Genomic DNA, 24,889 nt, shown 5'->3' on the forward strand with positions numbered 1-24,889 from the left:
ATGACATTCCAGAAAAAGACAAAGCTATGGAGTCAGTAAAAATTTTGGTATTTGCCAGGAGTTATAGGGAGGCAGGGAAGAATAGGCAAAGCACGTAGGGTTTTTTTATGCATATATTTTTCAGAGCAATTTTTAGTTCATGGAAAAACAAAGAGTAAGGTACAGAGATTTCCCATATATTCCCTTCCCCCACACATGCACCGCCTCCTGCATTATCAACATCCCCCAGCAGAGAAGTGCATTTGTTACCACTGACGAACCTGCACTGACACATCATAATCACCCAGAGACTGTAGCTGACTAGGGTTCACTCTTGGTGTTGTATATTCTATATGTTTGGACAAATGAATAATGGCATGTATCTACCATTGTATGTAGTGTTATACAGAAGTCCCACTGTCCTAAAAATCCTCTGTTCTTAGAGGATTCTTAGAGCAGTGAAAATACTGTTTGATACTATAATTATGGATACATGTCATTCATTATACATTTGTCAAAACCCATAGTGTATACAACACAAAGAGTGAACCCTAGTTAAGTCCCAGTGAAAACTATGGACCTTGGGTGATAATGATGTGACAACACAGGTTCATTTATTGCAACAAATGTACCATTCTGGTGGGGAATGTTGATAATGGGGGAGGCTGTGCATGTATGAGAATAGGAGTGTATGGGAACTCTCTGCTCTGTTCTTTCTGCTCAGTTCTGCTGAAGCTAACACTGCTCTAAGAAACTAAGTTTATTTACCCTAAAGAAATTGGGAGTAATAATGCTTATTTGCCCATACAAGTGATTATGCATATTAAAACATGTGAGGTCAATATATCCAAAGGGAACCTTAATTCAAAAAGATACATGCACTCCCATGTTCATAGCAGCACTACATACAATACCCAAGACATGGAAACAACCTAAATTTCCATTGACAGATGACTGGATAAAGAAGATGTGGTATATGTATATACAATGGAATACTACTCAGGCATAAAAAATAATTAAATAATGCCATTTGCAGCAACATGGATGGACCTGGAGACTGTCATTCTAAGTGAAGTTAAGCCAGAAAGAGAAAGAAAAATACCATATGATATCACTTATATGTGGAATCTAAAAAAAAGGACAAACTTACTTACAAAACAGAAACAGACTCACAGACATAGAAAACAAACTTATGGTTACCAGGGTGGAAAGGGAGTGGGAAGGAATAAATTGGGAGCTTGAGATTTGCAGATACTGACTAATATACATAAAATAAACAACAAGTTCATACTGTATAGCACAGGGAACTATATTCAATATCTTGCAGTAACCTATGGAGAAAAAGAATATGAAAATGAATATATGCATGTTCATGTATGACTGAAGCATTATGCTGTACACCAGAAATTGACACAACATTGTAAATTGACTATACTTCAATAAAAAATAAATATATACAAGATAAACAAATCAATAAAATACATGAGGTCAATACAAATATAAATTATGATGTTGCTATATTCAAGGTAACTGTAACACTAGACAAATTAGTAACACTTAGATAACAGGAATAAAAAAGAAATTCATGGCATAAAAATGTTAATGCAACTGGACTTCACTTAAAATTAGCTAAAAAATAAGATGATGCTGTGCTGGTGATAGTTATATAGTTGCTCTAGATGAAAAACAAATGGAGTTTTTATGAAATATTTCTGAGTTTTGGAAAATTGATGCTTCCAATTTGGAAAAAGTGCTGCTAGAAAAAGATGTATCAATAGAGTAACAGCTCACTGATCTTTACATTGTGTTTTCAGCCACGCTTCAGCAATGGTTTTGGAATCCTTGCCATCCCAGGTTCTTTATGGATTCTGATTATCTCTGGCAGAACAAAGAATTGGAAGCATTTTAGTCAGCCAGACGGTTGTAGCCTTTATTCTCAAGGCAGATATCTCTGTTAATTACATTCAATTTTTCGTTTGCCTTTAGTTTGAAATGTGATCAGTTTCCAACACTTCAAATACATGTACAGTTCTATATGCTCTAATACTATGCTAAATACAATGTTTTTTCATTGAAGGCTTCTACTGGATCTTTTTTTTCACTTTTAATTGCTCAATTTCAAATGACTTTCATCTTAAGAGTTAGTGATTAATGAACAATCATTTGGAATATGTTTTATGACATTTAAACATCCTGTGGATATGACGTGGTATTCATATCAATGTGTATTTCCATGTGAAGTTTGGGTTTCTATTTTATTTTCAGAAATAACTCCTTTTTTAAAATGAAAATGAATCAACTCCATGACAAGTGGGCAAACAAGGTCTTTCTAAGGAGCATGAGGTCAGCGGAGTTACAGGTTTGGATGACAAGTACTTAATGGCCTGATTATACTACTTTGGTAGAATAAAAGCTATTTAACTTTGGTTTTTAATCTGACAAACAGTACTAATTGTCTTCCAACTCTTAAAAGGTAAATTGAGCCATATTAAAATTTTTAAGAGTTTATCTGAGCAAAAATAGATTAGAATTAGGCAGATCCAAACTAGAAGTGATTAGGAGCATGCCACCAACAGGAGCTGAGAAGAGATTTTTAAAGAGAAAAGGTGGAAGGAAAGCAAGGAAATTATTGATTGCCTGTAGTTTAAAGCTGAGTTGGCTGGTCACAACTGGTTGTCCTTAGGTTTTGATTTTGCAATCTTGAGACGTTTACAGGCTAAGATCTTGGTTTGCTTACATAGGCCTCCATGCCACATTGAGCCACTTCAGTCTAACAGTCTCCTTGTTCAATTACTTTAACACCACATGGTATCAAAGTTATGTCAGATTGTTGGTTACTTTCCATTATTTAGGTTTTAAGTCTGGGGAATTAGAGTTTAACAAAATCCCTCTGTTGTTTGCACATAATCTGAAGTAAGAAAATTCAGTGAAAAGATGAGAGGGAGAATCAGAAACATGGGACTGTAGTTGAGAAAACAAATCATAGCAATAAAAAGAGATTGTCAGTTCTGGGGAGAAGAGTATACAATAGTATGATTATGGTTCAACAAAAGGCAATGTGTATGAAATCAGAGAACACTGTGCTCCACTGGTTCTTTATTTCCCTATTTATAGGTAATCATATATATGACTCCCAAAGAGTTCTGGGGACTGAAATCAAGCCACAGTGGGTTGTATAGCACGGCCACTTAGGAATTCTGCCATTACCTGGAGCCTTATTTTCATGAGCACCACACTGGCTTCCAGGGAACAAGAAAAGGAGATTTGGTGTCAAATAGGCCCCTCAAGACATCAGAGGGAGAAGGAATGACTGTGAGGCAGTTATGTAAAAGCACATCCTGAGGTTGGGAATGGCACAGGGATTTTCTTAGCCTGTTTTGGGCCCGATACACTAGCCTTGTGATCAATAAGGAAAATATGCAGCTTTGGGTTGTAGCCTGTAATTCTCATTGATCTTATTTCTAGAGAACGCCTTTTCTACTTAATAAGCAAGACTATAAAGCTGAAACTTCAGGCAGCAATCCGGAAATCTAAAGGGCTCTGAGGGCTGAAAGGGGGGATAAAAAACGATCTCCCCACTTGGCAGCAGGAGCTGTAGCTTAAGGAAGGAAAAGAGCCACGTGGGCAGCCGGTACCCACGTCCTGACAGCAGCAAAAGGAGGTGGCAGGCACCTGGGATGGTGAGAGCTGGGAGACAGGCAGAGGGAGGAGAGCTAGAGGGTTCGGAGGCCCTGTCCAAGTGCTAAGGGCAAGGCTTAGAAGATGCAGCACAGTCCCAGACAGAAAACAGTTCAAGGATGACAGGTCCTAGAAAATCATCAAACGTTTGTTGAACTGAATTGAAACAGTTAAATCAAGTGAACTAGATGACGTAATTTTTACAATAGTAAACAGATCAATAATTTTACAACAATAAACAGATCACAGTTAAAATGAATGCTACAAGGGTTAGAATTAGTTCTGTAACTTTCCATCGGGTATATATAAGGATTTATTGTCACACGATGCCTTCATTTATCTCTTTCCTTTAGAAGTGGGGCATTTAGTACATCAACAGGCCTAAAGCTTCCTGAGGATTAAGTCTCACCTGCTTGGCCCTGGTGCCTCCCTCTCAGTTGATATTGTCCCAAATCATATCAGAGGAGCCCAGTTTATAGTCTCATAGGATAAGGAGAGAGAGTTAGCCATTCTACCTACTATACCAATAAAGCTCCTCAATCTTATATCATCTTTGGAAGCCCTTCCCTCTCATTTGAAGGATGAAGAGGCTGAGGGTGTGAAGGGTAGTTTTGGAGAGGCCACTGTGAGAATGTTGAACGAGCAATAATTTCCCTGCATGAGAAGCACCCAAAGGCATGATGCTGTAGTCATTTTCTGTGCCTCATTTTGAACAGTTCTTTAAAAGGAAACAAAATTTTGAATACTTTTCTTAGATGATTTCTCTCTAACCTGCAAAAGAAGGTACAGTTTAGAATTTTAACACATCTACCCTGAAATTTTAGCAAAAATTTTCCCCCAAAGATGGTTGGCCATAAATACTCCACTATCTCTACTAATATCTTCTTACCAAGTTAATATTTATATGACAAATAACATCAGATGCTGTATGCTTGGCACTGTTTTTAATAAACCTGTATCCATTTTAATGCTCTCTGAAGATGAAAATACAAAGTGTTGCTAACCAAGGTAGCTGGCTACATTACTGAAATTCAGAGGGGTCTTAAAAGAGGAATGTCACTGGCTCCTTAACATTTGAAGCTTTCAGTTTCTCCCACAATATTTAATTATTACACAAGAACAGTAGATGGGTGGAAAGAGGAATTTTTATCTCAAGCGGCCCAGGTATGCATCATTTAGAAAGGCTGTGTCCATTTGTGTGTATGAGGTGGTGAGTGGATGGAGGTTGTAGTGTGATGCTTTTTTGAAACAAAGTAAACTGCGTTTTATCTTTATTGCCACACAGAGATAAAATAGGCAGCTGTCAGAGGGAAGAGTCACCAGGAAGAGTTAGGTTGCAGACCTCTCATTTCAAGGAATCTCATCTAATCTGGGGTGCAGCAGACTGGTCAAATCAGATGTGAGGCTTGCCATACAGAGAGGCTCTTCAAAGACTTGTCTTCAAACCCTTGGGACTCCTCAGATCATTTGCTTTTTGAGTGACTTCCCTGGCATTGATATTAGTGTCCTCTGTTCCTGCTGGGTGCCACGCATAGCTCTGCAGTGGTACGGAAACAACAGAAAAACAGATTCTCTAGAAGAACAATTCCCTCATTCAAAAAGGCAGAATCAAAACGCACATTTATCTTTTTTTCCCTGGCTTTATTGAGATATAATTGACATATAACACTGTGTATGTTTACGGGGTACAATGTGTTGACTACAGACATGTATATACTGTAAAATGATGACCACCAAACACAGCATTAGCCAACACCTCCATCAGGTCACATAATTATCAGGTCTTTTTTGCAGTGAGAAAATTTAAGATCTACTCTTTTAGCAACTTTCAAGTATATAAAACAGTATTGTTAACTACAATCATCTTACAGCTGGAGATTTGTACTCCCTGACCAACATCTCCCCGTTCCCCCCACTAATCAGCCCCTGGTAGCCACCATTCTAGTCTCTGTTTCTGTGAGTTTGGCTTTTCTAGATTCTGCATATAAGTGACATCACATAGTATTTGTCTTTATCTGTCTGACTTACTTCACTAAACAATGCCTTCAAGATCCATTCATGTTGCAAATAGCAGGATATCTTTCTCAAGACTGAATAATATTCCATTGTAAATGTACACCACATCTTCCTCATCCATTCATCCATTGCTGGGCACTTAGGTTGTTACCATATCTTGGCTATTGTAAACAATGCTTCATAAGCACAGGAGTGTAGATAATCTCTTTGATAACTTGTTTTCATTTCCTTTGGATAAATACACAGAAGTGGAATTGCTGGATCATACAGTAGTTCTATTTTTAATTTTTTGCGGAACTTCCATACTGTTTTCCATAGTGGCTACGTCAATTTGTATTCTCACCAACAGTGCACAAGAGTTCCTTTTTGTCCATATCCTGGCCAACCCTTGTTACCTCTTGTCTTCATGAGATAGCCATTCTAACAGGTATGAGATATCTCATTGGGATTTTGATTTGCATTTATTTTTGCTTTTGGTGTCAAATAAAAAAAAAAAATCATTGCCAAGACCACTGTCAAAGAGCTTACCCCCTGTGTTTTCTCCTAGGAGTTTTATGATTTCAGGTCTTACATTCACATCTTTAATCCATTTTGAGTTGATGTTTGTGTTTGGTGTAAGATGGAGTCCAATTTCTTTCCTTTTTCCTTTTTTTTTTTTTTTTATTTGCTTGTAGCCATACAGTTTTCCCAATACCATTTATTGAAGAGAGTCCTTTCCCCATTGTATATTCTTGGCTCCTTTATCATAAATTAATTGACTATACACACATAGGTTTATTCCTGGGCTCTTTCATTCTGTTCCATTGATCTATGTGTCTGTTTTTATACCAATGGCATATTTTTTGTAATTACAATAGCTTTGTAATATAGTTTGAAATCAGGAAACATGACGATTCCAGATTTGTTCTTCTTTCTTAAGATTGCACTGGCTATTTGGCGTCGCTTGTGGTTCCACACAAATTCTCAGGTTGTTTTTTCTATCTCTATGAAAAATGCCTTTAGAATTTTAATAGGGATTGCATTGAATCTGTAGATAGCTTTGGGTAGTGTGGACATTTTAACAATATTCATTCTTCAAATCCATGAGCAGGCAATGTCTCTATTCTTTTGTGTGCATCTTCTTGAATTTCTTTCAACAATGTCTTATAGTTCTCAGTGTACAGATCTCTCACCTTTTGATTAAATTTATTCCTAAATATTTCATTCATTTTGCTGCTACTTTAGGGGATTATTTTCTTAATTTCTCTGATAGTTTATTGTTACTGTATAGAAATACTACTGATTTTTGTATATTGCTTTTTATCCTGCAACTTTTTTGGATTTGTTTATTAGTTCTGTATTTTGGTGGAGTCTTTAGGAGGCTTTAGGTGTTTTTGCATGTCATCTCCAAATAGAGACAATTTTACTTCTTCCTTTTCAATTTGGATGCCTTTTCTTTCTTTTTCTTGCCTAATTATTCTGTCCAGGACTTCCACTACTGTGCTGTGTCAAGATTACAAGAGTAGGCATCCTTGTCTTGGTCCTGACCTTACAGAAAAGGCTTTTAGCTTTACACTGTTGAAAATGTTAGCTGTCTGCTTGTCCTATATGGCCTTTATTGTGTTGAGGTATGTTTCCTCTATACTCAGTTTGTTCGGAGTTTTTTATCATGAACAGGTGTCAAATGCTTTTTCTGCATCAATTGAGATTATTATATGATTTTTATCCTTTATTTTGTTCATACAGTGTATCACATTGATTAATTTCCAGATGTTGATCCATCCTTGCATCCCTGGAATAAATCCCTTTTGATCATCGTGTATGATCCTTTAATGAACTGTTTGCTAATATCTTGTTGAGGAGTTTTGTGTCTATGTGCTTCCAGAGATATTGGCCTGTATTTTACTTTTCTCATTTTCTTGTCTGGTTTTGGTATTAGAGTAATGCTAGCCTCAAAAAATAAATTTGAAAGTATTCCCACCTCTTCTGTTTTTTTTGGCAGAATTAATTCAGATCCATAATTAACGCAAATCCTTCTCAAAATGTTTGGAAGAATTCACCAGTGAGGCCATCCAGTCCTAGATTTCTTTGTTGGGAGGTTTCTGATTACTGATTAAACCTCCTTACTAGTAATTGGTCTATTTTGATTTTCTCTTTTTTCATGATTCTGTCTTGGTATGTTGTACATATCTAGGACTTTATCAGTTTCTTCTAGGTTGTCCAATTTACAATTTTATTTATTTGAGTCCTCCCTCCTTTTTTCTTGGTTAATCTAGCTGAAGTTTTGCCTATTTTGTTTATCTTTTCAAAAATAAAAACATTTCTTAGTTTTGTTGATCTTTGCTATTGTCCTTTCAGTCTTTATTTCATTTACCTCCTATCTGATAATAGTTATTTTCTTCCTCTTATTAACTTTAGGCTTATGTTTGTTCTTCTTTTTTCTAGTTCCCTGAGGTGTAAAGTTGGGTTATTTACTTAAGATCTTTCTTTTTTCTTAATGTAGGCATTTATTGTACACTTTAAGCACTGGAAGGGACCTTACAGATCATGTTTTTAGCTTCTCTCTGACAGGACATCTGCCAGTTGATCATCCAGTGACGGTGAGCTCATGGACTTGAAACAGATCTCAATTTTCAGTATTTACTAAATATAAGAATGTTTTCCTTGATACTGAAATGAAATTTCCTTCTAAACTTTTATTCATTGGTCCAAGCTTTAAGATTACCAATTATAAAGCAATTCTGTTACCATTTTTATAAGAGCTTATTTCTTATATTTTATAACATCTCTCCCAACTCCACTGAGGATTTTTAATTTCAGAGTTAACGTCCTGGATACTTTAGATACTTCTTACATAATAGAGCAAGGTCCCTTCTGTATTCTAGCCATCATTCTGAGAACTTTCTACAGCTTTGTCACAGTGCATTTTAAAGCATGGCAACCAGATATAAGTATAATACATTACATGGGATCTGACCAAGACAGTATAGTGGCCTAAGTATGTTCTTTCTTCTTCTCTTAGTATAGATTAGGATTTCATGAATGTTTTTGGCAACTCATTACATATGGTGGCTTATATTAAGTTTCAGTTAACTAAAATGCTTACTTTTTTCCCCAGGTGAGCTGTTTAACTGACTTATCTGAAAAGTAATGCAGAATTTCGTATTTATTCTTACTAAATTTTACCTTGATTGTTTTGATCTTGATTCTTATGTTTCTGGATTATTCTTTACCATCTATGTGTTTACACGGGAATAAAGCAGGGTAAAGCAGTGAGTCTTTTGCTGTCCCATTAAAAAATAACCTATATGTTTTTGTTAATCATTCTTATATAAGATTATTTAACTGGCTACAAATCTATGTAACTGCACATGTTGTTTTACATTATCTTCAGGGGAGAAGTCTCCAAATGTCTGTTGAAAAGACTGTGGAGGGGATAGATACAGCTCAGTGGGAGAGTGCATGCTTAGCATGCATGAGGTCCTGTGTTCAATCCCCAGTACCTCTGTGAAAGAAAGAAAAGAAAGAAAAGGAAAGAAAAAGAAAAAGAAAAATAGAAAAAGAAAAAAAGAAAAAGAACGAGAAAGAGAAAGAGAAAAAGAAAAAGAAAAAGAAAAAGAAAAAAAGAAAAAGAAAAGATTATCATGGCTTTAGTGAATCAATTCTGCTTCCTGATAAGAACCAACTTCCTTTGTTGAATATTAGCAAGTTTTGGGCTTAAAATTCTACCCTAATATATTTTCAGGTATGTATGCCATACTTTTGAAATCTTTAGCTAGAATTAAATTTTATCATTGAGATAAGTAACATTTGATTAACAACAATATATTAAATTAATATAAATAACAATTTTAAAAAATAATATTTAAATCTTTTTTGAGGCCAACAAAATAAACAAAAATATAATCTTCATCAAACTATTCTTAGATGGCCTTTCCACAATGATGTTTGCAAATTCCTTTCCATATCCTGAACTATAATTCAACATAAGTTGCATGAGAGTTGAACTTTATATAGGAGTTTAATTTGACAGGAGTCACCTAGAATGTGTGTGATCTTAGTTAGATGACTTACATTCGTGGGACCCTGGCCTGTGAAGATGATAAACATGAAAACACTGGTGGTGATAACCATCCATCTTGGATTTCAACACCTGTTTATGACATTTACTATACCCCTAGTCACACTTTTTTTTAAATTCTACCAGATAATTAATTTTGGCATATTTCCTCCATCCCCCACCCCCTGTACTCTTGGGAATATCTACTATTAGCCACACAACTAAAATATTTAATTAAAGGAATATATTATATAAATTATCAAAAACTAGTATACCATCTACACATAAACTCAAACTTCCTGGAAAAACCTGTACTGCAATTCAGTAACTTTGCTGAAGCCAATGGTTTAAGCTTTTTCTCATGCAGTTTAATGAGGCTTGACATAACTTTGCCTCTTTATTCAGTCTCTCAGCATTTTCTAGAATTTTACTGCAAGTGCTAAACCCAGGAATATTCTTTTGAATTCACCTTAGTTACTCTAGTTTTTCCCTCTTTTGGCACTGGCCCCAGATCATTGTGTTTTGGGAGTGTCACCCCTTCCTTTGCCAGAGGTCACCCATTACTGCTGACTGACTATGCCAATTTTATACATGCGGTATTTTTGCCTACAAAAGTTCTTTCTAAATCATCAGAGAGAGCAAGTGCCATCATTTTCTGATAATCTCATATCCTTTCCTACTGGGAGAGAGGAAATCAGCCCTTCAACATGACAGTTTATAATTTAGTTACAAATCCATCTGATTGTCCAGCATTTTAGAGCGTAGAAGTATATTTTGGTAGAGTTTCAAAAGAAGGAAGCATGGCTGATGGCGAGGTTGGTGAAACTTTAGGCAGTACAGCTGTAAGTAATTCTTCAAGAATGTCATTTAGTATGATGCTAACACCTCGTGTTGTTCTCTCCCAAGCCATGGTTTCACAACGCTGGCAAGCATCTTTCACTTCCCTTCTCCAGACACTCAGTTGCAACACACAGAAGGCGGTGTTTTGAAGGACAAAAAGACATATTCAGCCCACAGTTTTGGCTTGCTTTCCCTATTATTTTCCCTCAGAATTATGCAATCTTTGGGTTGTTCCAGAAAATATGAAAATGATCATCGTCAGTATAGGACCCTGTCCAACATGCTAAAAGGTTTTTAATCACCATCCAGCTCTTGTTTGAGTTTTGCATGCAAACTCCACTGAGCTAGAAAGATGTAAGCCCTGAAGGATGGCAATGGCCTTCTTATCTGACATCAGAAAAAAGAAAAATTGTTTTGTTAATTTCCCTTAAGTGAAAATTCTCTAAGTAAGTTGATTGAACTAGGGATTATTGGTATTATGAGGGACACTATGAAGTGTGTGCCTTTGATATAAGCCTAAATCTTTTTAATAAAATATTATTTCAGCTGATTGAACTGAGAATTACTGGTTATATGAAGGGCACAGTAAAGTTGTGTGTCTCTATTACAAGCCTAAATCTTTTTTTAATAAAGTGTTTGGACCATTATGTTTTCACATTTGCTTCTGAACAGGTAATGACTACCAATCATGCTCTTTCATGATAAATTTTCAGTATGATCCTGAAAAGCCCTTGCATTAAAATGTAAGAATGAATAGGAGTGATTTGTACCTTTGACTATTATTGTCATTAGAATTAGATGATTCCTCTCAATACTTTTCACTTGAGTGGCCATTATAAAATTATTATTTTTCAAATAGATATTTAAAAATCACAGAAAAAAGAAACAGGGTGTACAAAGGTGTAAACTACTCATGCAGGAAGTGCTTTTCGTGCCTGGGGAGCTTGGTAACTTCCTAGGAAATATTTTCATAAATAAACTTTCTATTTTTAGAATACTTTTACCATTAAAAACCTGCTACATTTTAACACCTCCTCTCTCTTCTTTTATTACGAAAGGAAAAGTCCAAGTTGCATGTGTTTTAAATAAATGATTGCCTTCACCCTCCCCTTCTCCTACCTTCCATTTGCCAAGTTCAAGATTATCTGGGCCTTTCTTTGGCCTCTTCTGGAGCATGAAGTAGTGCTTGGCATTATCAGACATGTATGGAAGGGCCATTAAATCTTAGATACTGAGTGGTGTCACCCCAGCTGATGATGTTAGTCAAGCAAACATATATCCTGGTTTTTGGATTCCATTAAGACATTCCATATTTATGTCTTTCCAGTATAAATGGAGAATATATATATATATATATATATATTTAAGGACAACCAGGCTATAAAAAGGTGCATCTGATAAACACAGAAAATCAGTGTTATTATGACTATTATAAATTTCATATTTAAAGAAGGCAATATCAAGGTTAGGAGCAAATGGGGACTTTCTGCTTCTGAGAATGGAAACCCATATGGCAGGAGACAAGGCCTCTAGGGACAGTATATGTTGATCAAAACAGTGAGAGTGGAATTTTCCCGAGTTTTACTTCTATAAATAATTAACCAAATGCCTTTACATAAATAAATATTTCCCTCTGGGAATTACAGCATCATTAGGAATTTCTGAGCACTAATTCTAGTTTTGGCATCTGTTCCCCATACTCATTTTTAGCATCTTTCTGTCTGCTTCTCTTTTAAGAAGAAATCTCCTATTTTCTAAGAAAACAGAAGAGAAATCACATAATAGTCCAGAATAATGGGCATTATTAAGAGTGAAATGGGATTACTGTAAGGGGAGGCATGACAAATGGCCAGGAAAAAATAGTTTTTTTTACCATTAAAAACCCATAAACTGCTTGTGTTGAAGTTCATGAGAAGGGCTGCTATCTCTTTCTCATCCTGGGCCTTTATTCCATTTCTCTTTTCTTGGTAAAAGGATGTCACTGAACTACTGGACGCAGCTCTTCTTTTTAACACTATAGACAAGACCATGGGTAGTTAACCTACAACTCAACCACCAAGAAGTGAAAGAAGTATTCATGACAGCCCCCATTGTTATCTTAATATAATTCGAAACAAAAGAAAAAAAAGATGATTATTAAACACTTATGTCCATAAATGAGGCTCTTGACTAGTGCTAGGAAAAGCAAAATAAGCAGGAAGGCTTTTTCTACGTTTTGGTGAACAAGGAGTCTAAAATAGGTAACAGTGATACAGCCATGCATGAATAGATTTCTACCTATCAAAACTCTGTGACTGCTACACACCTAAAATCATGTGCATAAATCAGTTTCACAACTTCATTAAGAGAGCTCCCTGTAGAGGGAGTTCTGTGTAAATCTGTTTGCAATGTGAATAATCACCTTTTCATTGACCAGCTGGAAGTCAGAATTTGGTGGGTCACATTTTCTTAAATCACAGAATTACCCACATTATAAAAGAGCAATGTTTCTCTGAAGATCTCTCTTGGCTAGTACTGGGGGTCTAGTTTGGGAGCGGAGCTAGACTGGTGGAAAGTAGTGTGTAATGAGACAGCTAATCTTTGCCCTTCCAGAACCATGATCTACAATTTCATACCCTGGTCTGCGTAGGGAGCTGGCGTCACGAACTTATCAAAGGCTTCCTTACCCTCAGGCCTCTTGTTGACACTGACGGGAGAAGAGCAGACAGGAGAGAGTAAGTGTTCATTTTGCCAGGCCCCTCCCAGGTTGCTGTGTATTGCTGTGTGTGTGTGTGTGTGACCTCTACCACGGGTCCCAGTTCCTGTCAGGCTACACTCCATTACAGCTGCCCAGGTGGGGATGCCCCTCCAGTCCTAGGTGGTAACAGCTCTCCATTGTTACTTGGTCCCAAGTACTGCTCTAGCCCTCGTTGGTTTCCTTAAACCTTGCCTTTGCCAATCATCTTTATTAAACTCTTATCAACTATTTGGGTGGACATCCTTGGTACTTGGCCACACAGAAAGCTTTGCAGTAGTGCAGTAGATTAGTAGATTATATAGTGGTATAAACAATAGATTAATTTTCAGTAAAGACTCCAAAGAGAGACTTCTAAAAAGAATTCTGCTTTCTGTATCACTCCTCAGCACCCCTGTCCTCCCAGTTGTCTTGGACTGCAGGGTAAAATGCACTTGCTAGAGCTAAAGAATACTGACCCCTTCCTACAAACCAAAGAACCATATGAAAGTTAAACAGGTGTCTTCCCTAAGAATTTCTTAGGCCTTCAAGAATAGGAATGAGAGACAGAGCTGTATCATTACATTCTTATTCTCAGGTTTAAAAGTTAGGTTAAAAATATATTATTCTTGCAGCAATTTTTTTTGGGGATCTGTCTGCTAGAGCAATGGAAATAAAAGCAAAAATTAACAAATGGGACCTAGATAAACTTAAAAGCTTTTGCACAGCAAAGAAAATCATAAACAAAACAAAAAGACAACCTATTAAGTAGAAGAAAATATTTGCAAATGATGTGACCAACAAAGAATTAATTTCCAAAATGTACAAACAGCTCATACAGCTTAATAGCAAACAAACAAACGGCCCAATCAAAAAAATGGCTGAAGACCTAAATAGACATTTCTCCAAAAAAGACATACAGATAGCCACAGGCACATGAAAAGATGTTCAACGTTGCTAATTATCAGAGAAATGCAAATCAAAACTAAAATGAGGTATCACCTCACACTCGTCAAAATAGCCATCATCAAAAAGTCTACAAACAATAAATGCTGGAGAGGGTTTCCCTCCTCCTACACTGTTGGTAGGAATGTAAATTGGTGCAGCCACTATGCAGAACAGTATGGCTATTTCTTAAAAAACTAAAAATAGAGTTACCATATGATCTAGCAATCCCACTCTTGGGCATATATCTGGAGAAAACTCTAATTTGAAAAGATACATGCCCTCCAATACTCAGAGCAGCACTATTACAATAGCCAAGACATGGAAGCAACCTAAATGTCCATCAACACACACACACACACACACACACACACACACACACCACACCACAATGGAATACTACTCAGCCATAAAAGACTAAAATAATGCCATTTGTAGCAACATGGATGGATGTAGAGATTATCATATTAAATGAAAGAAGTCAGACACAGAAAGACACACATTATATGATATCACTTATATGTGCAATCTAAAGAAATGACACAAATGACTTATTTACAAATCAGAAACAGACTCACATAGAAAACAAACTATGGCTCCCAAAGGGGAAAGAACGTGGGGACAGGGATAAATTAGGTGTTTGGGATTAATATATACACACTACTATATATAAAATAGATTAACAACAAGGACCTACTATATAGCACAGGGAACTTTATTTAATATCGCGTAATAACCTATAATGGAAAAAATCTGAAAAATAATATACATATACATATACATATATATATATATATAACAAATCACTTTTCTGTACAGCTGAAACTAACACAAAATTGTAAATCAACTATACTTCAGTAAAAAAAAAAAAAGTTCTGATTGATTGATTAAAGCCAAAAGGGAACAAAAAGGAAGAATACTGATAACAGATCTCAAAATGTGGGAACCATGGAAGAGAACTGGACACTAGAGAGACCCATTACATGGCTTCATGCTTAATAGATTATTACACCTTCTTAATTACATATAATCATTTATTTGCTCATTCATTCTTACATTCATTCAACAAATACTGACTGATTAACCGTGTTCCACGGTACAGGGATAGTCCTTAGGAATAGAACTGTGAACAAGGTAGAGTCCCCCCCTTCAAGGAGCTTTGTGAAGAGGAACCATGGACTGGTATCAGAACACACACTACACCCCCTTTATATTTAAAGACCATTCTCAATCAATCTTTGTATCATCTTCATAAACCTTACAGTCATAAGAAAAAAACACTTTAGTAATTACCACATAGAGATACCTGAATATGGTAGCCTCTATCATTATCATTGATAAATTCTAGTGCCTCCCTTACTAAATTTGGTCAGAGTGTATTATGTTTTAAAAGGCACACCCATTTACAGTGAGACATGTCTGCCCTTTGTATACAGGTTGGTTTGGGTGCATTTCCTCTCTGCTTCAACAAATACTGAGCACCAAGTACAATCTCGCATCTCCATAGGGGATGTGTCCATTTATACATATTTTGGTTTTCACTCTTTAAGTGTTTTTAGTGTTTTAACATACCCAAGCAAGAAACTTTTATTTAATTCATAAACTGCTGGTTACTATTTATTATTTAAAATGCAGAAAAATACATTCTTCCATTACAAAAGCCTCCCAAACACCAAACGTGAAAGTAAGCTGTAGTGCTGTGCCCAGGTCTCTCTTTCCTTTATATGTCTTAGACAATCAACAGCATTGCTTGTCCTGCAAAAATAGCCTTGTTTCCCAGAAGCAAGAACACTATTCTCTAACTGGGTGGGGAGATCTTACAGACTCTTGCTAGATCCAAAATAATAATGATAGAAAAGTAGAAAAAATATTTACAGGGTTGTGACATTTCTGATGCTTTTTTTTTTTTCAACTCCAGTAATTTGTATAGCTTTTTTTTTTCCCAGGGTGTGATCCATGATTTCTATAAGTTAGTTCATATTTTTTATTGAAGTACAGTCTAAAAATAGAGTTACCATATGCTCCAGCAATCCCAATCCTGGACATATATCCACTTTTTACCTCTTCTTTTTTCCCATATGCCTTTAACCTTTATTGTGAGACGCAAGCTACTAATAGAGGAGGTAAGATTAAAACTGCATATTGGCAGACAAAGCTCAATTTACCCTTTGAGGATTTCTTGTTTTGGCCATGGGAGGTAAAATTGCTTTTTTGCTTAAAGCAATCAAATACTTCACAAATATTGGCTGCTGTGCTTTAAAAATACACATTTTAATGAATTTAAAGGATTTTATGCACTTTGGGTGGTATACAATCAAACAGTATTGAATTTTGTAACTTGCCAATTTAACAATCTGTGCTGCTCTCATAGTAAAGAATAAAACTGAGTAGCAAAATTCAAACCAGGTAAGTATGGACGTTACACACAAGGAAGCAATTGGAAAAGAGTTATTCCCAACTGGTTGCTTTTATGTACCCTGTCTTCCACCCAAACTTGCTTTCCTGCCACTGTACCTTTATGATGGTACCAATTACATGCACAAATCCAATCTAGGCTTCAAGTTCAATATTTTCTTAATATTTAATACTTTTTTCACAATATGTTATTATCCTTGTGTTCTTTTTTTCTCTCAGGATATCTCTCTGGTTTACCTTTGCATCCATAAAAGCATATAATTAAATAAATAACAGTATGTACACGGTAGATACTCAAGTGAATTTGGCTACATTAATGAAAGAATGGATGTATTCTAGGCTACAGTTCAGATTCTCGTGATTTATCTCACAAAGGATTATATTATTATTTTAATGAGATAATTACTTTTTTCATTATATTCCAAAATAAGAAATATACCTATTACTGATATGAGAGATTGACATAGATAAGAAAAATTTTTCCAAAGAACAGAACAAACTCAAATTGTATGCACCATCCCCAAACTCCTAAAGAGATTGAAGAAAGAAAATTACAAATTAAATATTGATTAAATAATATTTCAATGTTTACTCTACACAGTATCTAAGCTCCTTTCATTTTTTACTTCTTTTATTCTTTTAGGTACTCTATTTTTACCACTTAATTCTTAGCTGAAACAAATCAGATTTTTTTTCTTGTCAGAAGCCTTCATAAAATATTTAATAAATAAAACAACAAAAGTGTCAAATAACATAATAAACAGGAATGTAATTTATTTCTATTCCTTCTAGTACAGATCTATAAGTCATAGATGGAAATAATTAAAATTTTTGTCTGAAATAAAGATCCATACAACTGGAAAAATATAAAAATTGTGATTCTAAAATAGCTCTGAAAAAACAAACAACCTGATTAAAATGGGCAGAGGGCCCAAATAGACATTTTTCCAAAGAAGACATACAGATGGCCAACAGACACATGAAAAGATGCTCAACATCACTAATCACCAGAGAAATGCAAATCAAAACACAATGAAATACCACCTCACAGCTGCCAGAATGGCTATATCAAAAAGACAACAAATAGTAAGTGTTGGCGAGGCTGTGGAGAAAATAGAACCTGTGTGCACTTCTAATGAGACTGTAAATTGATGCGGCCACTATGGAAAACTGCATGGAAGTTTCTAAAAATATTAAAAATAGAATTACCATATGATCTAGCAATTCTACTTCTGAGTATTTTATCAAAAGAAAATAAAGACATTAATTTGAAAAGATTATATGCTCCCCTATGTTCATTGCAGCATTATCTACAGTAGCTAAGATTTGGAAGTGACAAGTGTCCATTGACTGATGAATGGATAAAAGAATGGGACACTACTTAGACATAAAAAAGAATGAAATCTTGCCTTTTGCAACAATATTCGTGAACCTAGAAGGCATTATGCTAAGTGAAATAAGTTAGACAGGAAAAGACAAATACTGTATGATTCAACTTATATATGGAATTTTAAAAAACAAATGAACAAATGAAACAAACCAGAAACAGACTCATAGATACAGAGAACAAATGGGACAGGGGTTGAGCAAAATAAGTGAAGGGGATTAAGAGGTTCAAACTTTCAGTTATAAAATAATTAAGTCATGAGAATGTACTGTACAGCATAAGGATTATAAATAATATTGTAATAACTTTATGTGGTGGCAGATGGCTACTAGACTTATTATGGTGATCAATTCATAATGTATATAAATGTCAAATCACTATGTTGTACACCAGAAACTAATATAATATTGCATGTCAAGTATACTACTATTAAAAAATAAAAAGGAAAAAAATAAAACAGTTCTGGATCCAAAAACAATGAAACCTATATTTGAATACTGTTACCTTGGTCAAGTCATTTATCTTCTCCACGTCTCTCCTCTCAAATGCAAAATCACGCTGGATGAGTAAGTTTCAAGGTACTGACTAACTCTAGTATTCTGATTTCCATTTTTAATCCTGAAACGAAGAGAAATGATTAAAAAAATTCCCCTTTGTATAAATCTTTCCACACATTATTTCATACTCAAAAAACAACCTGTAGAGTGGCTAAGTCTTGATAGAGTAAGAAATTAGGGCTTAGAAAAGGCTGTTTAATCATTTAACCAAGGTCACATATCCAGTAAATTAGAGTCAGAAACAGCACACACGCAAAAATGCAAGCTCCTTGTCCGGTGCTTTTCCTGTGTTAGCAGTCTGCTTCTCCAAGAACGAGACACTGCACACACGTGCAAGCTCACACACACAAACACATAAACTTCCTTCCTCTCTTTATATGTACAGTGAGCTTGTGTTGATACCGACATCCATAAGCACACAGCTGTCTGGATCCATTACTCTTCACCTTGCAGAAAGCTGGAATTGTTTCGATTATTGGTTTTATGCCAAGGTACAGCCCAAATCCTCACACACGAGGACAACTGTTTGGAGAGCTGTAGCACATCAAAAACAGTGCATCTTCCCTAGACTTCTTATATTCCCAGCATGTAGCTTCTACTGCAGCAGTAAGATGAACCCAAAGTTGTTTGTACTACATTATTAAACATAGGTGAAAATGCTTGCACATACTGTCACATATAGATAAATTTAAAATAAAAGATATCATAGTTGTCTTCAAGATTTGGCTGTTTACAATTTCCTATATAACTTGGGGTTAATAGCCCTTACATCATTCTTGTTCCGTAATATTTAGCAATTTTTGTTTTTTACTCTATAGAAGTATAAATGATCATTCTTGCTATTGTACTAGAACACAGCAGTTAAAGAAAATAAGTTTTAATAAAAATATCTGGGTATAACATTGATGCTTATAATCTCCTCAAAATCAAGTTTTATCATCCTTAACTCCCCTCTCCCACCCCACAGCTAGAGAAGATGACTTACAGGTGTATGGAGGTAAAAATAAAATTATATTTTTTCTTAATATCTTGTTTTGTTCAAATAATAATTTGAGGTAGCTTACATTGAGTCATAAAATACAGAAAGATGCAATAATTTAAAAGGATATAATTGGAAGTTTCCAATGGCCAATAAACAGAAAGGTACTCACATTAAATAACTTTTAGCAAAGCATACACTATGGTTTCTGAATCAGACAGGAGGGGATTATTGTTTATAAAAGTTATATTTGAGGGCTGTTTATCAAAACAATAAATATAACTTCACATAATTAAATTGAACACAGCCCATTAAATGTTATAATCAGGCTCATCTTCTCTCTCTTTTTTAGCACCCAAAATAATAGTCATAGTAAGTTGAATGAAGACAATATAACATCTGGGTATAAAAGAATATTAGTCTTTCTTTATAGCAGGAAGATGTGTATTCTCATTTAAAGGTGTATCAAATAATTAAGGAGAAAATTAAAAGGTAGGTGGAAATCATCAAATGGTTAGCACAATAATGCTGATAAGTAAGGGTTGTTAAGTAGCAGTAATGGCTGGTGGTTTATGTTGAGTTCATGCAACTTTGCTAACCAATGCCAGTTAACCTCTGAAGACTGAGAGAAGATCAATATAACCTTCAAACAAGCATTTCATTATGGTCAGGTTTTGCTGCAAGTTTGTAATATATAGTGGAATAGCTAAGCCTAAAGCCTATTTAATTTACATGTACTGGTCTGATAAATCCTTTTCAGCACTTAATGGAACAAGAAACAGTTACTGGGCAAATATGTAATACATACATCTTACTGTCACTTGGGAGATTGAAAACAGGAGGTTTCTTTAAAAACAAAAAGTATACCTGAAACTATGGGACTAATCACAAAGCCCTATGCTTGTAGGAATGATACAGGTAAAGAAACGAGCAATGATGAGAGCCTATCATTGTAAAGTGGTCCTTGAATAGATCAATGAGTAGATAACTTCTTAAATGCTTTATCCAAGTTTTGATCATTGTGAAGAACTGCTTCCAGGATCCAGTAAGAGCAGTCTGAGATCCACAAAATTAGGTGGTTAACTTTGACGTATAGTGCTACTAAGCTTCTCAAGGAGGACAGATTGAACTGCCACAATTTCAGTAGCCGCTTTTAAACTGTGAGCAACTGATCCAGATATGCAAAGAAATGCTCACTAAAATTATAGTCAACAGATATTTGTACAGACTTTTCCAAATAAATTTGTGTTTCTCCATTAATTCCCCCATTCTCAGCAGTGAAAAGCTGTTTTTTCAAGAGGGACAAATTCTTTGGGGGTGGGTGTTAAATGTAAATGAATCCTCTGCTGCAGCAGAGTTAAACACCTTGGGGACACAAGAAAGGCAAGACTGAATGATCCAAAAGATTCCGCTTCTTAGACCTGGAATTACTATCTATCCAAGTTCCATCAAGTAGGAAAATCCTTGATTTATTCAGTCTATGCAGTATTCTTGGATGGCTATTGAACTATCTATGCTTTTGTTAAGAAAAAAAGTAAAAAGCAAAACCCCAAACACTTTTTAAAAAGGATTTCTTGGTGTGCATTGTCAAATTGCATTTGGAAAATACATAGCCAGTTTTATTCCCACCAACAGTGTATGAAAGTACCTCTATTTTGAAAATTTTCTCATATTTCCTGGAAGACTCCATTAGGTGCTTATCTGTCTTTAATGTCTTTCTTTAATGCTTTATAAATTTACTTTTAACAAGGAAGGCAGAATAAGCTACAGATGGTAGGAGCTGCTAGAGTAACAGCAAACAATAAAACAACGTTGTGTGTTTGACAGTTCACAGTGGAGCAAATGTCTAAAACTGTGAATAACAAAATCCCTGAATCTGGAGGATGACTCTACTAAATGAATGGCAGTTACATTCAGCACATTCATACTTTTGTCTGAAATGTGAAGAAAATTATACAAAGAATTGCTACTGAGATTAATATTACTCAAGATACTCATTGATAACTTAGAGGTCAAAGAAAATTTAATACTGATAAACATGTACAGATATTAGAGAGAACAAAGCCATGGTAAATACAAATATTTAATAAACATACACATGAATTGGTGTAATTTTGTTAAACCACAGTTGAGTTTTAATATACTGAAGTGATCATCATACGCACAAGGTCACTAAATACCTGTCAGTGGTACACATTGAGGTATGTGGTTGTGAAGAAAGATGAGATAATTATAAAGCAGTAAATTACTGCTTCTTACATGTCATTTTTAAGAGTCTCATGCTCTACCGACTGAGCTAGCTGGGCAACCACTTACATGTCACTTTAAAAAGACAATTTAAAATTAAAAAAAATTTAATTATTTATTTATTTTTAATTGACGTATAGTCGATTTACAATGTTGTATTAATTACTGCTGTACACCATAGTGATTTATATATATACGTATATAAGTAATATATATTTAAATAAGTATTTATATATATGTACACACATATTCTTTTTCATCATAGGCCATTACAAGGTATTGAACATAGCTCCCTGTGCTATATAGGATAAGGTTGTTGCCTGTCTATTTTATATACATAGTGGTTGGTATCTGCAGATCCCAAGCTCCCAATTTAACCCTCCCTGGTAACCGTAAGTTTGCTTTCTAAGTCTGTGAGTCTGTCTCTGCTTTATACGTAAGTTCATTTGTACTCTTCTTTTTTTTTTTTTGATTTCCTGTATAAGTCATATCACATGGCATTTTTCTTTCTCTTTCTGGCTTGCTTCACTTAGAATGATGATCTCCAGGTCCATCCATGTTGCTGCAAATGGCATTATTTTATTTTTTTTATGGCTGAGTAGTGTTCCATTGTATAAATATACCACAGCTTCTTTATCCAGGCATCTGTTGATAGACATTTAGGTTGTTTCCATGCTTTGGCTATTGATAGCTATCATAGTGCTGCTATGAACATGGGGGTGCATGTATCTTTTCAAATTAGAGTTTTTTCCAGATATATACCCAGGAGTGGGGTTGCTGGATCATATGGTAAGTCTACTTTCAGTTTTTTAAAGAATTGACATACTGTTTCCCATAGTGGCTGCACCAAACTACATTCCCACCAACAGTGTAGGAGAGTTCCTTTTTCTCCATACCCTCTCCAGCATTTATCTTTGTGGACTTTTTAACAATGGCCATTCTGACTGGTGCAAGGTGATGCCTTATTGTATTTTGATTTTCATTTCTCTGATAATTAGTGATAGTGAGTATTTTTTCACATGCCTATTGGCCATGTATATATTATTTGCAAAATGATACAATTGACAAGGGCTTAATTTCCCAAATAAACAAACAGCTCATACAACTCAATAACAAAAAAAAGCAACCCAATCCAAAAATGGGCAGAAGACCTAAACAAACATTTCTCCAATAAAGGCAATTTTGTATGGTCAGGAATTACAGCATGAAATTCACCATGACATTTTTAAAATGATTTGAGAAGACTACATTTTAGTAACAGGGAATTGAGTTCCATTTTGTATTTGCCTTGTAGTGTTGAACATTTTAATCACACATCTGGAATAGATCAGTTATTATTCCACTTTGTAAAGGTCTGCTTCTACACCATCAGCAGCATTTCCTAATAACCTAGCATGTGTTGAGTATTGTGCTAGGTGTTGTGGTAAAATATTTTCGTGAACATATATTAAATGTACGATTAATAGCGTCATATATATAGGGAGTCCTGAAATGGCACAAACTGAATGCGAGTATGAGAAAAGATGTTGTAAAGAAAGAAATGTAATGATTAGCACTTGAAAAGGATATGACCTCTTGGTGAAAAGTCATTTCAAAAACCAAAAAGGACCATTACATTAGGTTAGATAAAATAGGGAGGGGTCATTCAGGCAGCGTGTAAAAGTAGGTAAATCCAAGAACATCTCATATGAGTAACAGAAAGTGCTTAGAATCAGAAAATCCCCACTCATTGCTTCATTTCTTCCAAACAGAGAGACCCCAAACTCCTCTCTCCCTTCCCCACACGTATGTGAAAATGACCCAGAATACACTTTGGAAAGTGAAGAAGGAAGGAAGGGAGGGAAGGACGGGGGAAGGAAGGGTCCAGTCTGACTGAAAGTCATGTGCTTTTTTCACTCATTCTACCACCAACTGCAGAGAAACATGTTGTTGTAATTTGGGCATTACCAACTATAACCTAATCTCTTTAAAATAAAGAAATTAAACTATTGAACCAAACTTCAAATTTACTATTTTTAAAAATTGGTTTTAAATGAATATTATCCTAGATCAGCACAGTCTAATAGAAAAATCTGTGATGATGGAAATTCTCATTGTCCAATATGGTAGCAACTAGCCACATGTGCTTATGCCTATTGAACTTTTTAAAATGCGGTTAGTTTACCTGAGGAGCTGAATTTTTTATCTCATTAGACTTAAGTCACCTATGGGTAGTCCCTATTGTGTTGGACATCACAGCTTTCCAATATGTTGGAAATTGTAAACACTTTGATGGCAGGGCCTTTGTAAATGATTTCATCTCTTCCTGGGCCCTGCAGAAGGTGGACCTCATAATAAATACTCATTAGCTGATAATTAACTCTGGAAAGATCCAGTAATCATAAAAATAGAAATAAGTGCATAGCCACCAAGAAAAAGTCACTGTAAATTTAAATGGTTCTCACTTTACTTAGGAAAATTCCAATCATAGCCACTGACATAACATAAGATGTTTTTAACTCACTGAAAAGTTGATTAAGAAGGTTTTCTCCTTGAGAGCTGTAGGCTAGGGCTTGCCATCAACTTTTCAGGGACTGAGGCCAAAAGCAGAGCCAGAATCAGCTTCTATGAATTCACTATTAATGTGTGGTTTGGAATTCTGAGTTCTGTCTTGCCACACACTGTCACTATAAATGTCACAATGGTGAGTCTTCCCATCTGTGCTAAGGCTCAGATCCTTTGTTATATATGATGAATTCCTAACAGTATTTTAGTACCAAGGGTCTATTGTAAGACATCTTGCAAGATTTTTTAGGTGGCTCAAAAGAAATGAAGGCACACTGGATTCTATTATAACCATAGATTTAGACTAAATTGGGAGGGAAATAGAAGATACTATTTTGAAAAAGAAAAACAAGCAAAGTATAACTCTATTTTAAAGCTTCCTTGTATTCACTGGGATTGCACATTGGGCAGGATCCTCACCATCAACCACTATAGAAACTATTCAAATGTTCTTCCGGTGACATTATCCTCATTTCTACACATGGACAGAATAAATAACTAGCTCAAAGTCATACTCTATATTACTAGATAATTAGGAATAAAAGCCAGA

The 24,889-nt window shown here is 35.2% G+C and overlaps 1 long non-coding RNA gene across 1 annotated transcript in view; it reads right to left on the bottom strand.

The window, feature by feature from the left end:
• Positions 1 to 1,695: 1,695 nt before the first annotated feature.
• The window catches only part of LOC105080143 (uncharacterized), a 565,054-nt gene continuing 541,860 nt past the window's right edge, over positions 1,696 to 24,889 (bottom strand). Inside the window, exons 18-19 of the long non-coding RNA XR_012506674.1 lie at positions 18,517 to 18,630; positions 1,696 to 5,194 (exon numbers count right to left, since the gene is read on the bottom strand). This is a non-coding gene — a long non-coding RNA (uncharacterized LOC105080143). The remainder of the gene's footprint in view (positions 5,195 to 18,516; positions 18,631 to 24,889) is intronic.

The sequence above is a fragment of the Camelus bactrianus genome, chromosome 1 (genome assembly GCF_048773025.1).
Source record: "Camelus bactrianus isolate YW-2024 breed Bactrian camel chromosome 1, ASM4877302v1, whole genome shotgun sequence".
NCBI classification, from domain to species: domain Eukaryota; kingdom Metazoa; phylum Chordata; class Mammalia; order Artiodactyla; family Camelidae; genus Camelus; species Camelus bactrianus.